The 17,001-nt window shown below is 41.8% G+C and overlaps 1 long non-coding RNA gene across 1 annotated transcript; it reads right to left on the bottom strand.

Annotated features, from left to right (window-relative positions):
* Window positions 1-1,868: 1,868 nt before the first annotated feature.
* LOC138716604 (uncharacterized) lies at window positions 1,869-16,630 on the bottom strand. Its single transcript, XR_011336691.1, has 4 exons — window positions 16,532-16,630; window positions 3,844-3,870; window positions 3,367-3,417; window positions 1,869-2,407 (listed from the first exon to the last, which is right to left on the bottom strand). It is a non-coding gene; the product is annotated as an uncharacterized lncRNA (long non-coding RNA).
* Between the last annotated feature and the right edge of the window lie 371 nt (window positions 16,631-17,001).

Raw genomic sequence — 17,001 nt, forward strand, 5'->3', positions numbered from 1 at the left:
ATATAGGTAATGGAGCAGCTCTGATATATAGAGTTCCTCAATGGGCTAGACTGCAGGCTGGGTGAGACTTTGTGGATCAGGACAGGGGTGAGTAATCGGTAATGGCAACAGTCTGGTGGGAGTTTGTTAATGACAACTTAATTGAGGTGAGGAAGAAGAGGAAGCCTTCTTTAAGCAACTTGGATATATTTCTGAATCACATACTCTGACTCTTACGGGAGATTTTAACTTCCTTGATGTACGCAAGAAGAGCACTTGAGAGGGTTGCAGGCAAACCAGGACATTTCTGGAACATGTCGGGTTAAACAGCTTGACACAGACACTAGATAAACCAACCTGGGATCACATATGCCCACACTCTGGATCTGCTGTTCACAAAGCATTCATATTGGTTGGGGGAGGGATAATCAAAGGTATGCTTGGTTATGAAGGTCTGGAAATAGTCAAATTAAAGATACTAAAGAGAGTTGGAAAGAGCAGACTACAGACCATGGACTTCAGAAGAGCGGAGAGTTCAGTTTCTTCAGGTAATTGTTAAGTTGGATCCTATAGGAACCAGCTCTAAAGGGCAAAAAAGCTCAGGAAAACCACAAGTCTTTACTGATAATCTCTTCCAAGCACAAAACCATCCCAGTGTGCAGGAAAATAAACAGATGTATCAGGAAACTGTCTTAAGTCAGCAGACAACTCATGACTGGGCTGCAATGCAAAGACTGGATGTAGGGAGAAACTTTTTCACATCAGGACAGTCATTCACTTGGTGCCCAGAGAGGTTGTGCAGTCTCCACACTTGGAGGTTTTAAGGTTCCAGGTGGATGAGGTGCTCAGGGACATGGTATAGTGGTTGTTAGGAGTGGTTGGACTCGATGATCCTGGAGGTCTTTTCATACCTAGTGATTCCGTGATTCTGTGAAATAGTTAACATGGTGAGACTACCTGAAACTCTATCATCAACGTCAGAATGACCACTGAAGCCCAATGAACTTCCAGCATAACACCACTGAGTAAGTGTGAGCCTAAGGCTCTCTTTTTAGCCTTTTAATCTGCCTTCAGGAAGGCAGCAGCTTTGGAAAGGAAAGTCTGAATGTTGGAGATACTAATAACACTGCCAAAGAATGCTGGAGTGATGTAAAGATGACTGTATGCATCTACTCAGTCTCTATCTTTGTACAGAAATAGCTATAAGTCCTACCAGTAGCTTAAGAGATATTTTCATTTAAAAATAGGGAGTCATGACATCACTGACATGAAGAGAAACTAAGCAAGACAGCTATTACTGCCCTCAGCTTTCTGTGTTAAAAATCAGATCTTCTTTTTTCAAGAACAGTCCTTCATGGAGTACTGAACATTGTTTGTTTTTCAAGGATGATGGAGTAAAGCTTTGTATCGGTCCAATCTTTAATATGTGGAGATCAGCTTATCTTATTGGGCAGGCTGCCAAAAGTGATTACAGCTGCAGAAACTCTACGTTTGAACAGGGATTTTATCAAAACACTCACATCTGGAAAAAGGCCAAGAAAAACAGTGGCTGGAAAGAGTGGAAATTATGCCTCAAAAATGGGATGAGAAGCTGTGGAATAATTATTCAAAAGCTATGTGAACATGAACATCTGCCAGGTGACCAAAACTGCCATCTGAATAAGGCATTATCCACAGTTAGACCAGATTTAACTAAACAAGCCATTCCACTAGGCATAATTTCACATTTTCCATCCTTATAGTTTTTCTATCAAATGTGGATACCCCAAGACAACTATAAATTCATACCCTATCTTAATACACACTAGCCTCCCCTTGTAGACAAACCCTTAGAAACAGAGTCAGCTCCACCAGTGTGAACAAAGTAATGCTTATTTAATATGCTACAAGATGAGGAAGTGATTCAGTGATCACTGCAAACAAAAGAGGGTAAATACACCGCTGGCTATTGGAGTAGACTTTTAGCAATCCAGGCATCCATTACATATTTTTAGCCAAAAACACAGAAATAAATCCATAGGCACCCACTTCATATATCAGTATGTGCCCTCCACAGACTATGAGAGCACTGTGTGCAAAAGTAATTTCTCAAACACTACTGAAGGCATTTTTTCCACTAATGTGAGAAAAGGGGGGAAAGGGTACAAGACTTTTTCCATCTCAGTTGTGTTCCACAAAACAGCTGTCCACAGTCATAAGCATCAGGCACCCAGAACACCTGGGGTCTTCCAAGAGACATTAATCATAGCCAGTCGGGGAGGAGAGACATGTGAACACCAGCGTCAGGAGGACTGGCTCTGTGCATGGAGCCAGGGGATTGCTCTTTGAAGCTGACATGAGACTGCTGCTCCAGCTTGCTTTTTGCTAATGCTCCAGAAGGAAGTCTGCACCAGCCAGAATTCCTCCAAGGATTTGGGGGCAGCAAGGGCTGTAAAAAAACATGTTAGTTGGTTTCAGACCACAGTCTGCATCTGTGTAGCAAGATGCTGTTTGCATATGGGTAAATGCAGGATCTCTATTCCCTTTGCTCTTTTCAATACAGTCTGCGAGTTCACAGAGAGAACCTTAAATGCAGATGTAGCTGGAAAACCTTGCCTTTTGAAACAACACTTCTCTTTTGTTAATTCCTTCTGGAGTGTATTGCCTGGACTGAAAAGTTTACAAGTTCCGGAGTTTCGATTAGTTTTGCCTACATCACAAATCATAAGTTAGAGAAAGAACTCATGATCAGGTCATCTGGTTTATCTACCAGTACAACATTTCGCATAAAGATGAGACAGAATGCTTTTCAGTTGCTTGTTTACTTCAAAGGGAGCATTTGTTAATGGCAAAGAAAATATTCTCATGATATTCTGGCACAACTTGAGCCCCTGTAGATTGTAATAGATACATAAAGTGGGAATATGAGCACGCATGTGTGTACATTTGTATGTGCATTCACCTTTGTATGTGTGTGCAACAAAAGGAACAACCAATGAGAAGGATAGAACCAAAATTAAGTGCTTTATACACATAGGGCATGTTCATGCAGACAGGTGCAGACAGATGTGGCCTCCTCTGCAGGGCCTGTTAGCTTTGGCATAGAACTGACAGAAAATGGTTCAATGGTTTCCAGACCAGAAGCGGCTCCCATTTGATCAGCTCAGAGGATGGCAGATGAGCATACTTGTCTGGGCCTGTCCATGTAGACATGCCCAAACTCACCTCCAGACTTTCAAAATATCCTTGAAATGGAAAGGAGCTTTTCCAGTTAGGACCTAAAATAATCATTTCCTGGCATAACATGCATACTTGGTAAAGTGTTTAATAGGGGAGAAAGACAAGAATGACAGTAGAAACCAAAATTATATGATGATGAAATGAGTTGTTTAAGCAGGGCTCACTTACCAATAAACCACGGCAAATCTCCAGCCCAAGGTCAGCTGTTTATTTCCAAAACTGAAGAGGGACATGAAATATACAGAGTAGAATTCAGCAGAGCTCAAAGGAGAAGAGTGCAAAAGGAGGAGAAAAGTAATAGTTAATTCCCTTTGTGAGATTTCCAAAGTGAGATTTCCTTTGAGTGCCCAGGATGCCACTGGCAGTGTTTCTCTCCTTTTTAGCTCTCTGGCTTTTGGAGACAACGAAGTGCAAAGTCATCATGGACACTAGCATGACCAGTGATCAAATGTACCTTGAGCCATATAATCAGAGCCATGGGTCCATGGTCTATCTAAAGGCAGCAAAGAGGACAAGTCACTTGCAGATACTGCATTTAGTGTGGTGAGAAGTGAAATTGAGGGTGAGTAATGTGAATTACACCTTATGATTAGTGTGTGTCTCCTTCTATTGACTGTAGCAGATGAGAAGCTTAATCTAACTCACCTGAAGTCAGAGAAGATGAATCTCAACCTAAAGGAAGTAAAAGAAAGAAGGAAGGTAAATAATGTTCATGGAGGATTCTATACACACTGGGTCCACCTTTGTCTCTGATGTAAGTCTAAGAGTGTCTTAGAGATCAATGCAGGTCAACATATCTGAAAGTTTTGTAGCTGAAACAAAGGCCTCAAATGACTATCCTCAATTGAAGTAGAACTTCAAGACAAGACTGTTGGAACACACAGACTTGCTTTTCATCAGCTCTTCATCTTGCAGTCCATATTCCTTGTCTAAGTAAGTATGTCTTCATATTTCAAAGTCACCACTTCTTTTTACGCTGGTGCTAACATTCAGAGGCTTAACAGAAAATTGCATTTTGCATCATGTATTTCCTCTACTTATACAGATATTGTCAGGTCAAATTGCTAAAAAAAACCCCACCTCTCTTACTCCTTCTAAGAGTCTTAATTTAGGCTTTTTCCATTACCCAGTTTAGCAATGAATGAAGGTCAGATTCACCTCCAGGCTTCCTTTAACAAACAATCTGCCCATGATGTAATCTGAGACACACTGGTATTTGTAGTACGGCATAGTGAACAAACCTGACGCTTGCTAGTTTTCTGTTTATCACCACTTACCTGACCATATCTGGCTGAAATAATGCCAGATGTAGCGACAACCTTGACCGTCCCCGTGCAGGTTCTGACCAAGGGCTGGACTCAAGAGTCTAACGCTTACAATGCAGAGGGATCGATGCGCACTGCAGGTCTGTTTGCCTCAGTGCTGCTCTTGCTGGTCCAACAAATGAACTCCTTATGTTAGGGAAAGTGAGCAATAATAAGCATGCTTAAAATAAAGGCTTTAATAATGTGGTAGAAGGACCATCCTTTCCCCTTCACCCCATAGGTGAGATCAAAAATGTTAGTGCTGTAATCCCTTTTCAGGTAAGATAAAGCAAATGAGATTGGCTTGGTAAAAAGACTAGCATGGAGAGCAAGAAAATTTGCTGTGTACCATAAAAATGGTATGTATTAGAATGTCTGGCTGAAAAAGCCAATAAAACATAGCAAGTGAAAGAGAAATCACTTCCACAGCAGCAGCAGCTAATTATGCTGCTGGACTGTAAGGCCTGAAGGCATCACTATGCCCTGTGGGATGAACAGTCCAAGCCTGCATTATGGCTTGTTGTGCATGTGATTGGTAAAGACTGGCTGTGGTTAATCCTAGTCCCTATCCACTGTTTTAACTGAGATCCCTAGCAGTGCTCTTTGGGAATGAAATGAATGTTCAGCTTTGAAACACCCCTCCACCCGTTGGCCCTCCACCCCTTTTCCCAGAGCAACCTTTGTGAAAAGTCACTGAAAAGCTAACATCATGGCACCAGGATTATTTTAGATGAGGACCAGCTGTGATTAGGAAATGGCTATCATCTGAAAATCCATAATTACTAGAATAACTAATGTTAATGTATTCCACTTGGCCTAGGCTATCCGTGCCGGAGATTATCGCAGTTTAAAAAAAGCAAAATGAAAAGCCTGAAGCGGTTGTGTTTCTCCAGGAATTTTTTTCTTTTTTTTTAACAAGTGTTTCATTTATGAAGTCCAGATTTTAGTATCCTGCACAGCCACAAGACAACTAGGCCTACCCCAAATTGATCAAAATGGAATTTTTCCATTGGGTTCAGTGTTCCATTGACTATCCAAACATCTGTTTTGTGGTTCGTTCAACCTTATAAGTCAATAGGATGTTAACCTTCTTTATACACAAAAGCTGAAGCAGTGCCAATGATTTAACTTCCTAGGAAGATGGAAGACCCTCTCTCAAGCTGTAAATTCTTCTGGACCATGCCCAAAGTGAAAAATGTAAATCACCACAGTGGAAACATGGCAAACGTGATTTTCTGTCTAAGCAAGGGCAGTCTTAACTTTGGAAAATAATCAGATTCTTTCTTAGAAACACCTTCAATGACAATGAAGAAAAATCTTTCAGAAAATTACTTTGGAAATTAAGCAGCCTCTTCCTTATGCAATTTTTCCAGTAATTTTCTGGGGGATTTGTCTTTTTTGCCATTGTATGTACTTCTAAGTCAGGAAAAATCTCTTCTTTAAGAACAAAGCCAGGAAAAGCACTCGTTAATGTGTTGCAAGCTTTCTTTCTTTACACTATTTTCCAAATAATCCCATTCCTTCCTTTCCCTGAAACCAAATTGTTAGCCTGTGCAGAGGTGGACCTGGGGGGGTGGGTAGGGACAAGGGAAATTATAGGCACCGGTCCTGCCTCCACAGCCAGCATTGTCCTGCTTAGGAAGCAACCACTTGCATCTACAGCCAGTGCTGCAGATATGTGGGACTGTCCCACTGTGGGACAAGAATTCCTTCTCTGTTAAAAAAGATGAAGGCTCTACTGAGAACAATGACGTCTTAACAATCTTATCATTCACTTTCAAATCTAATAGTTTCCTTGAGGAAGGTGCAGCCCCTTACTTTTTACTGCTCTTTGTGTATGTTTTATGGGCTCCTCACACTGCAGCATAACCCTTAATAAGTGATCAAATTTAACTGTCCATGCCTCTACCTTCCTTCTTCTCTCCCTGCAATTTTGTCCAATAAAACAATCTAGGAAAATCCTAGCTCCCCTTGACATGGACTTCTTCATCTCTTGAAATCTGAGAACCGTCATGAGCAAGTTTTGTCACTTGTGACACAATGTGATGCCGAATCGGTGTTGCGCAGTTTGGGTTTACATACTGAGGGATGCAGAATGGACGGAAAGGCAAGTCTGGAGAGGCTCTGAAAGTGCAGTAAGACTTTCACAGCATTTGGTGGAGGAAATGGGTATCTTAAACAAGCAGAAATTAAGCAGAAATGGCAGCATCTGCAGGGCAGAGGTGCAGAAGCAAAACAGAGGAATGGAGCAGCCAGAGAACTGCAGGGAGGGGAGGGGGTGAGTGGCAGGGTGAAGTAGGAGTGCAGGAAAGATGTGGATGTGGAGGAAGGGAATGTGGGAAGCACATGATGCCATAAAGCAGCAGTTTCTGTAGAAGGGTTCACAAGTCCGGAAGGGCAAACAGAAGTAGTTGAGTGACACGGGAAGTGGGATTGTAAGTAAAGAAGTTTGGAAGCTGTTGCCAAATACCCATTGAAGTTTAGGAACAGGAAAGCAGCTCCTGCTCTGATTCAGTCTGGAAATCTTGTTGTGTCTTCCATAAATTCTCACAGCAAATGTTTCAGGGGAAGGTGTAAGAGTTCTAAGTTGGTGCAGATGAAAATGCGTCTGTATGCGGGTTGGGAGAAACAACCTAACTGCATTGCCCTGATATCAGCGGAGGTCAGAAACATGCCACAAGTGGTAGAGTTCATTAGGGACTCAGAAAGCTTCCTTAGACTCTGCATAAAATTGGTTGTCTTGGGAGGGTGAGCCACTTCAGTACCTCCTGAGTCACTCTGGCACTTTATTGCTAGAAACTGGCTCAAGTTTTAGAGAATGAGATTTGGCATCTTTCTTCAACACTGTTTTCAATATACATGCTATCTGGAAATATACTTTATCCACATACACGCTTTGTGTTTTTTCAAATCTTAGGTCTCAGCTAAAGAGAGTTCCCATGGCAATAAACATCCCAATGATGAATCTGTTGAAGAAAATATTCCTTTTATCCCTCTCAAATTTCTTGTTCTTTACATGTCAGTGACCTGTTATTAGAAGGGAGAAAGAACTACACACGTCTCCTACCTAGTGTAAACAATCCAAATCTCCCTTATACTTTCATAGACATCAAGGCACACAGTAAATAGAAAAGGTGAAGATCATCACAGGCATAAACACAGCAGGGTTTTGCAATAGCAGGAAGATCAGATGAATGTAACTTTTTCTCAGCAACTAATAGAACCACCCAAAACACAACTCTTGCTATTAATGACATTAACTCCTACACAGGCATTTTCTAGAAGAGAAAAATAGCAGGGTAGAGACAGTCCACAGGACCCTATGATGTGTTACGAGAGGCACTCTAAGTGCAGTGGGTAGAGAAAGCAACTATAAGGGAGGATTTTTTTAATTTGATTCTATGTAGGAACATGGAAATGAAGGTGACCTATACAAGTGTCACCATGATATGACATATCCTACAGCTCTTAAAAAAAGCAGGAAGAGAAAAGACCAAAATAAAGAGAATGGACTTAAGAAAGCAGCCCTCAAAATACTCAGAGATCTAGCTGGCAAGATCAACATAGAAAACAAATGCAAGGGAGAAAAGATTGAGGGAAAGTCCCTGAGCATAACAGTAAGGTCAAAAGTGTGATCTACCCAGTGAGGAGTATGGCTAGAATTGAGTGTCAGAGGCAAACTTGTATAAATCATGAGCTTAATAAAAGGTCAACATTGTTTTCATCATTATAAGGGAACAGAGGAATTACAAGGCAGTTGCTTTTCTTCAGTTCTTAGAAAAATGATGGAGCAAGAAATCAAACAATCTGGGGCATGTGGAAGATAAAAAGCAGATGAATGACACCTAACAAGGAACTGTTATGTCAAACTAACATAATTTACCCTCTGTGGCAGGGTGACAGGTCTTGTTGGTTAGAAGGAGGAAGTTACTCGTGCATACCTTTAGTTTATCAAGGCTTTCAACATGCCGTGCATGACCTTCCCATAAATAATCATGGAAAAAAAAGGAGTAGATAAATGTAAGGAAGCACCATAACTGGTTAAAATCATGTACTCAGAGAGCAGTGATCAACAGCTCATTCTCAAATTTACAAAAAGTATCTGCTGAGGTTCAGTAGTGTCTGTACAGTGTCCAGCACTACTCAAGATTTTCAACAGTTACTTACATGAGAGAGCAGACATATGCTTTTTAATTACATGAATGACTAAACTGGGAGAAGCTGCAGTGATGACAGAGGACAAGACAGGAAGGTAGAACCATCTTGACAGACTGAAGAAATGGCTTGGAAGAAATAGAGTGCAACTGGAAAAGGATAAATTAAAAGTTTTAGTAACTAAATAAGAATAGCAAACTTCAGAAACATATGAGGGGAACAACCGATCAAAGCAGGGTAGTGCAGCTTGGGGGTATAGGAGTCTGAAAATTCACTACTAATCAAGAATTCAGACACAAAATAGACAACAGCTGTGTTATGATGGATAAAAATGACCAGTCTGTGAATTATGATGTAATTCTTCTGCTATATGTGGTGCTGGTAAGGTTGTGTCCCATTCACATCTCAGTGATTCATGGATTTGTCCTCTAGGGGCTGGTAGTGAGTCTGGTTGGAGGAATTCAGCTTAGAACAGAGGAGACTCAAGTGAGAAGTGATGAGTCCTTAAATACTTTGTTATGAATCCTAAGACACACATAAGCCACTAAACATAAAAATAAATCTTTAAATATGAAAAAAAAGTCACAGGAAACGAACAAACTCTTCTTGGTGTCTTCTGCGGATTGGATAAAGGGTATACCAGGCATCACAGCAAAGAAGATAGGTTACTCATCAGGAAAATTTCTGCAATAGTAAGGACTGTGCAGCACTGGAGCAGACTGACAAAGGAGAACAGTGAAGTCTCCATCCCTGAAGCTTTTAAAAAAGGACTGGGCAAGCATCATGCCAGGAATGTTGTGTTAATTAATCTTTCTGTACTTCCTTCTTTGAATCACCAACAATTTTATTATCTTACAATCCACCCTAATTTCCAAAACATCAGTAAATGTAGTGAATAATACAGGCAACAGGACAGGATCTCCTGCCTTTTAACATTTTATTATAATGAAAACAAACCTTTACCTCTACCCGCTGCTTTCTGTCTCCTGCACAATATTCAGATCATGGTAATGCTCTGGCTCTCACTTTTCCACTCTTCAGCTGCTTGGGGTGAGGCCTGAATAGGACTCCTTAGAAATCTAAATTATTCTGCTTCCAGATGTCTTACTGGTCTAGGTTCTGTAAGATTTTCAACAGTTCTGATGTACAAATATTGCAATTAGTGATTATTGCCCGATTCTTCCTTGATGTTGGCTAAATAATGGATAAACTTGCCACTTGATGTCCTCAGGCACACAAAAAGCTTTCCTTTTCACCCCATCAGCCTCCTTAAGGGGTGGAGTGCCTTCCCAGTCTTGGATATACTACCTGAACGTAGTAACAAACAACTTTTTTAGTTTTCTCCAACTTCTCAGTGGTGATATTTCCTCAGCAGCTTCATCTCATCCTTAGGAAAAGAACTAACATGATCAGTGGTAAAGACTTCCACTGAAACATAACTTAAATTGTAAGAAATACCCTTGTCGTCCTTTAGTTATTTCCTTCGATCCCTGGAGCTGTCACAGGCCAATAGATGCTTTCCTACATCTATCATTTCTGATAGATTTAAGAAAACATCTTTTTATCTTTATTGTTTTTTTTAGCTATATTCATTTCAAGCCGATGTTGATCCTTCTGATTTCCTGGTAATTTATCACCTACCATAATTTATAATCCTGTTTATTGCCCTCAGGAGGGTCAGATTTCCAAATGTTGAAGGACTGGCTCAAGTTACCTCTTAAATCTTGCCACTTGACATTCCTCTGCCCCGTCTGGTTCCCTTTTATTCAACTGTAGGCATATCTTCTGACACTATATAACTGTTTTGAGCCGGTGATGTTCTAGGGATTTAATTTAATTTTAAAGCCTTTTAAACTAACCTGTTCACCTTATTTTTCAATGCTTAGCAGAACCATGTCACTTTCCAGTGTTTTATTTTCCCTTTGTGAGTCTGATTATATGGTTGTCTCTAATTATTTAGTATTCAGCTACAGTAATTTTCTTTGAATTAACTCCTGTGTGTTAATTAAGATTGAATCAGGAAGTTTCCCTCTGATGTGTAAGCTCTTGTACTAGTTACTCTAATATCCAACACTTGCATACAAGAAACCATCTCTCTAGAGTCTGTGCAAGGTCCCCATGCTGTGGGTAGGCTGATGAACTCCCCTACCATTGCTTCTTCCCTGCTGCCAGGCTCATTTCTGACTGCACGCTCCTTCCTTTCATCTGGAGATGCACCGTTTCACCACGAACTTGCTATCTATCTGGCAATGCCATTTTTCTTTGCATTCATGAGGACATTATAAGCTTCTCCTTTCTCTCTAAAGGTTGTGCATGTGTAGGTTCTTCTCAAGTTGGTGTTTTGTCAGTAACACTTATTAAGTTGTGTCTGCACAACCTACAGCTATTAATTGCCCTCCTAGCTAAGGGGGCCATAGATTTCAGGCAGCAAGGACAGGCCGGCCACAGCATGCTGCTGGACAGGAGGAAACCCCTGCTTCCCTTATAAGCTCTGGAAAACCTTCCATTTCTCACATCTATCTTGCAGGGACGAGGAAAGCCCTTGTCCCAAGGGGTACAAGGACCTCTGTGCAAGGGTCCAGCCACCCATAAGGGTAAGGAGAGACAACAGCTCAACTCACGGTGTTTTGCTTAGCTAACAAAGAGTCCTTCAGAGAAACAGTTCACTGCTGTCAGTAGTGTTGGGGTTGCCTGGTCTGATGTGCCTGTATTTCAGTCCTGAGCAGATGATGTGTCTCGTTAAGAGGAGAATATAGGCAACTATTAATACACTTCTTTTGAAGAGTTCTCATCTGAGGAGTTGATCCCATTAAATGCATCTGCAGCAGCCTAGGCAGTCACGAACATCTGCTCAAGAGGCTGCCATAATGAGGTGATGCCTCCTCCCCACCGTGCATTGTCCGTTACGCTCCGTTGGCGACACACGTTCGTCTGGTTTTGGCAGGAACATGTTGCACAACATTCGGCACTAATCAGGAGGATGCACTAGGTGCATGGACACATAAACCCTCCTGGCGTCAGGTTACATGTTACACAGCTGTTTAAATTGTTGGGAGGCTTTCCCTCAGTGGTTCTTTTATATGGTTTATATGGTGTGAAGGGAGCATTACTCTTGAAGGGACTTAAAGATCTTGGCCCAGTTTGTCTGTGGTCTTTAAAGATCCCATGACGCTTTTCGCAAGAGCTGGAGAATTAATCTCGTTATGCTGCTTAAATTTCAGTGGGGAGAATTATATTTTGCTTTTCTAGCCTTTCTCTTTCTGTGCTCTGCTTTGTATATTCAGGAATTATTAATATCTTTTATAGCATTTTAAATGTACACTGTGTGTGGCACTGTGAATGGAAATCTGAGGGGTTAATCTCAAAGGAAAATCCTATCCTGAACAGTTTATGTGCTGGAAATAGATCATGGTAACAGGCAAGAGGCAGCACTGGCAGCTAACATATGGGCATTGTGAATATTCAATAAGAAAGCACATCAAGTTAAAGTGCTGCTAAGTACATAAAATATTTTTTTAATTCCAATACGATTTTCAAAGTACTTTTTTATTAAAAAAAAATAAATATTTTCCTCAAAAGCTTGTTTCTTTGACATGATGATGGAGTTGAGAGGATTACAGACCTCAAATCTGACTATACCATGAATATATGTCAGAAAACAACTTGGTTTATGTCAGTGTAATCAAAAGCAGAATCTGTCCCTCAGAAGCACTCATGTGGCAAAGTGTGTTAGCCGGTTGGTTGTCTCACACTCACATTCTTTCTCAACGTAAGAAACAATCAAATGCCAAATTTGCGGAAATAATATGGCTTTGTGTAACAGGGACATAATTTCCACTAAATAAAAGGTGATGAAATGAGGGGAAATGAAATAGAAAGAGTTGTTCAAAATGCAGGAAGAAAAATGGGCAGTGAGGAAGAAAGAGCCTAAAAACCCTCAATTAATTTTTAATAACTGTCATAGGGCATACCTAAAGGTTTTCTACAGTAAATAACAAACGCAATTCAATTACTGAAGACAGGAAGACTATCAGCACCACAGACTGTGTCTGTCCCTAAAATGCGCTTTCTATAAGAAGTGGTAGCACCTTCCAGACCAGGCCCTGGATGCTGTTTATGCCACTCCCTAATATCCACATTGTGCCCCAAATGGCATGTCGAAGAGGATATTTTCTCTCAGGCAGGTCAGCCAGCAAGCCATGAGCCACCCACTGCCCACCTCTCCTGCCTCACGGCTCTCCAGCTTGGGCTGCATCCCTAGCTGGGCTCTGCTCAGCCCCACAGCCCCCTCCCTGCTCCCTCTTGCGTGGCCAAGTTTGGGGAGCAGCATGTAGCATCTCCCTCTACTACAGCAGACAAAGTAGGGGAGCGTAGGAGATGCATTTGGGCAGGGCCATCGGTGTAAAGTGCTCCTCTAAAACCACTGGCAAAGAACCTTAAATTCAAATGGCATGTTCCCTCTGCTTCAGGAGCGGGGAGGTGGAATGCCAGAAATGTTTTTGCTTCATGTCTAATAAGCAGTAAATGAATTTTATTATTTACCTTAAGTCATAAACCCCTATGCTAGCTTTCAGAGCTGCTGCAATTCTGCAGTACATTAGATAACATTGTGTCATGGGGAAATACAGAGCTTCCTGAAGTTCAAACTGCCAAATGACACCCAATCGCTATTGTTCAAAAATTGCAGGAGGGTTGTAACTGTAACAGATGACTCCGGGAAACTGTGCTGAAGTGCTGTAGTCAAATACCATCAAGCATTAGTAATCACATAGTGGGGCCATTCTGATTTCACAGAAGCTGGAATTAGGTTTGGAGCTGTATACTCTGATTTCTCTTTGATTTGACATGAGCCACGATGTGTATCGTTAGCTGCTTCTGTTCCAGGCTGCACAGAGGAAGCCTTCAATCTAGTCAGTGTGTTAAAAACCTAATACGATGCTGCTGTAGGAAAAAATAGTGGCTTTTAAGTGAGGAAGCCTACACTTGGGCATGAGTTTCAGGCTAGAGGCTGTTATTCGTTTGTAGTCTAAGCACACAAGGCAAAGATGTACTCTAATACTTGTCCTGCAGATGACAGATAAAATACAGGGGCCATGTAGTTCGCTGGGGCTGACACGGGAACAGGAACGTGCTGCAGCTTCAAGGCTGTGTTTTCCTGTAGGAACCAAGCAAAGTCTTAAGAACCAAATACAGGCATGCTTGCTCCCAACTTTTGCTTTGCAAGTCCAGCTTCCTGATGCACACAACTGACATGCAACAAGAGGTACGTAATTGCTGGCTCCTAATGGAGGGGAAGAGGGTTTGCAGCAGACTTACTGTCTAAAATGAGGACATTTCCACTTAGAGTGAAAAACAGAAAATGTCAATTCCCAGGGACTCAAAAGGAAACAAGGGATTATTCCAACATTTAGGAAACTTCCTTAGTTCACTGGAAAGATTTCACAACTCTAAATCTGACACCTTCTTCGAGTCTTGCAAAGCTCATAAGCCTTTCCTCTGGACTCGTGGGCCAACTCGTACTTCTGCACAAACTCATCTTGCCAAGGCAAAGGGGGTCCTCTGGCTACCTTGCCAGCAGCTTGGGAGCCCATAGCGATGGTGATGAGCAAGTCACCCCAAAATTTAATGTCCTGGTGCCACCTGACATATTCAGTGACAGTAACAGTGTCTGGGCTAAAATTGGCACGGGCATTTTCTGTATGACATGCTCTTCACTGTCTTCTCACCCAAACAGGGCAATTAAAGTGATCAGATTTGTTCCCTGTTAGCAGCAGGCATTGCCTTCAGTCCCGTATCCCACCCTGCTCAGCAGTAATATTGCACGCCAGATGTAAGCACTGATGGGTCCCTCCCCTTAGCAGGGCCAGCAATCCAGGACAGATCTGTTTCTGAACTAAACACACTGGACACTTGCTTTACAACAGTTAAAGGAAAAGCCCGTGTGACTTTGGATACTTCTGAGCAGATTTTTCATCAGCTTTAGTCTAATAAGTAAAATATTAATGATAGCCCAAATGTTTCCTGCAGGAGTTGAAAGACAGTTTTTGAAGCAGACTCAGGCTGTGAGTTCAGTCTTCCAGCCTTTGTCTCATTCAGTTTTGCTAAATACTGCTAATTTTCATTTTCTCACAAGCACTGCAGACAGACACAGACGAGTGCTTGTAAGCTTTCTGTCATACACAACCCAGAGATAATTAAAACCTTATTATTACATGCTTGAAAAGCACAGACAATTTCTCCATCTCCCCAAAACTGAAATATTTACCACAGCTGCTTTTAACAAAACCTGACTTGTGCACTTCACTGCCTTTGAAAAATGTTAGGTCCAAATGAATAGAACTGCAATGTAACTGAGAGGAGAAAATGGGCACTTGCATGTCCTTTCTCTCCTACTTTCATATGAACACACACAGAATTAGGAAACTGAGGAGCCAAATTTCTGTTAAATACTTTCGTTTGCATTTCCTTGAGCCTTTGTGAATGATGATGGAAATTCTATAAGCTTTTGTACAAGTAAAATAATGATAAAAATGATGTTACTCCCCCCAACACTTATACTCTGAATGCTAATAATATTAGGTATTGTTTTGCATACCCTGTGCTTCGTAATCAGAGAAGATAGCAAGGCTTTGTAATTTTGAGTCTTGAAAGCACTTGGCTATCTGCTGCCAGTTGGAGCAGCACTAATCCAAAATAATTCTATTACGTGCAGTTGTTTCACATTTGTTCCATAATGTGGCCATTAATTTTGCCACCAAGGAAGCTTATCCCTACTGGAATTTAGTTGATAATGGTGGAGCTTTTACTGCACAGGGCTGCACATCAGGGCAAGAAAGTAAAATAATCAGCTCTGCACCACAGAGAACTGGAATGCGCACCCATAATCAAATAATGAAAGTGTCCCAGCAAGTGATGACCGAGATCAATATCTATCCTAAGATTTCTTTATCCAGTGAGGGTAAATGAGGGATCTCCATGTGACTTTACCCAGGGAAAGATCTTCCCAGACTCCTGCAAAACTGCCTATCAGAGATCAGTGCAGGGCAGCTGTGCCAGGAGGTACAGACCTGGCTTGTGAACCTGGAGGTGAGGATTAAGAGGTGCTGCTGGGGGTAAGATTTACCTGACTTTTTTGTCCCATTTAGGATTTTTTGCCTTGTAAAGTGACTTCACATCACTTCTTTTTTTTTTTATTTTAACCTAGCAGACTCCTCCTTTCCTTCATGCAGAGAATCAGGTGTTCACACTTGTTTCAGTCCATCAGATTTGGCATTTCACTTTGCCTTTGGCTTAAAGTGAAATCCAAATGTGAAGCTCCACAATGTGGTCTAAATTTGTTTGATGCATAGAACAAATCCTTGGATGTTAAAGACATTTAAACACTGTGGTTAGAAATAAAACTTGCCACAGTTTATTTGGTTCACAGTCATCACTCTCAGTGCTGCACTCAGCAACAAACCCTAGGGACCAGGATTTTTGTCTTGCTGGCAATGCCCCAGCCTGCTAGGTAACAAGGTTGCCACCAACAGTGATAAAATGAGCTGTGGCTTGGCAGCGTACTCTTTGTTCACCTCAGCTCAAATCAAGCCATCAGCCAGAGCAATACTAGTGGGTTGGAGATGTCAAGTGCTGTGAGGGCAGTGGGGGCATCTGACCAGTCCAAACCTACCTGTTAAGGGAAAAAAAACAACCCTTCAGACATCCAGCACTCCAGCTGTGTTCCAGGATTCTGCATGTGGGACTAAGAACTGGTGATATTTAGACTTGCTTTCACTAGTTCATCACAAGGTCCTCCAGGTAGTGGTGTGCCTTTCTGCCTCTGATTAGCTATCCCTGCATGACCAAAACACCACATTTGGCCACCCCTTTCCTACCTTTCAGCTCTGTGAATGATTCTGCAGTTCAGATGGTCAGAGGGCTTAATGGTGAAGAGCCATTAGTGTCGTCCAACCTTCTTCCAGTGCTTGGCTGACCTGACAACCTGAAGAGAGAAGCAAGTAACAGAGATCTTTACTACTTTGACTAATGTGTGATGGACCTCCTGAGTTATTTTTCACTAAGCTGTGAAGTCTTCTCTGGAGATATTCAAAACCTGCCTGGATGCATTCCTGTGCAACCTGCTTCAGGTGAATCTGCCATAGCAGGGGTATTGGACTAGGCAATCTCCCGAGGTCCCTTCCAGCCCCAACCATTCTGTGATTCTGCAAAGTTTGTTTTAAAAGCACATGTTGGAGTTACATGGAACCTGCCCCTATTGCCAGGCAGTGGAGAGGAAGGAAAGGGCAATGCCCATGCTGCCCAAAGCCTATCTTCCACTTCCTCTTCCAATGACTCGTTCTCCTCA

This window comes from Phaenicophaeus curvirostris, chromosome 1 (genome assembly GCF_032191515.1).
Source record: "Phaenicophaeus curvirostris isolate KB17595 chromosome 1, BPBGC_Pcur_1.0, whole genome shotgun sequence".
Classification (NCBI taxonomy): Eukaryota; Metazoa; Chordata; class Aves; order Cuculiformes; family Cuculidae; genus Phaenicophaeus; species Phaenicophaeus curvirostris.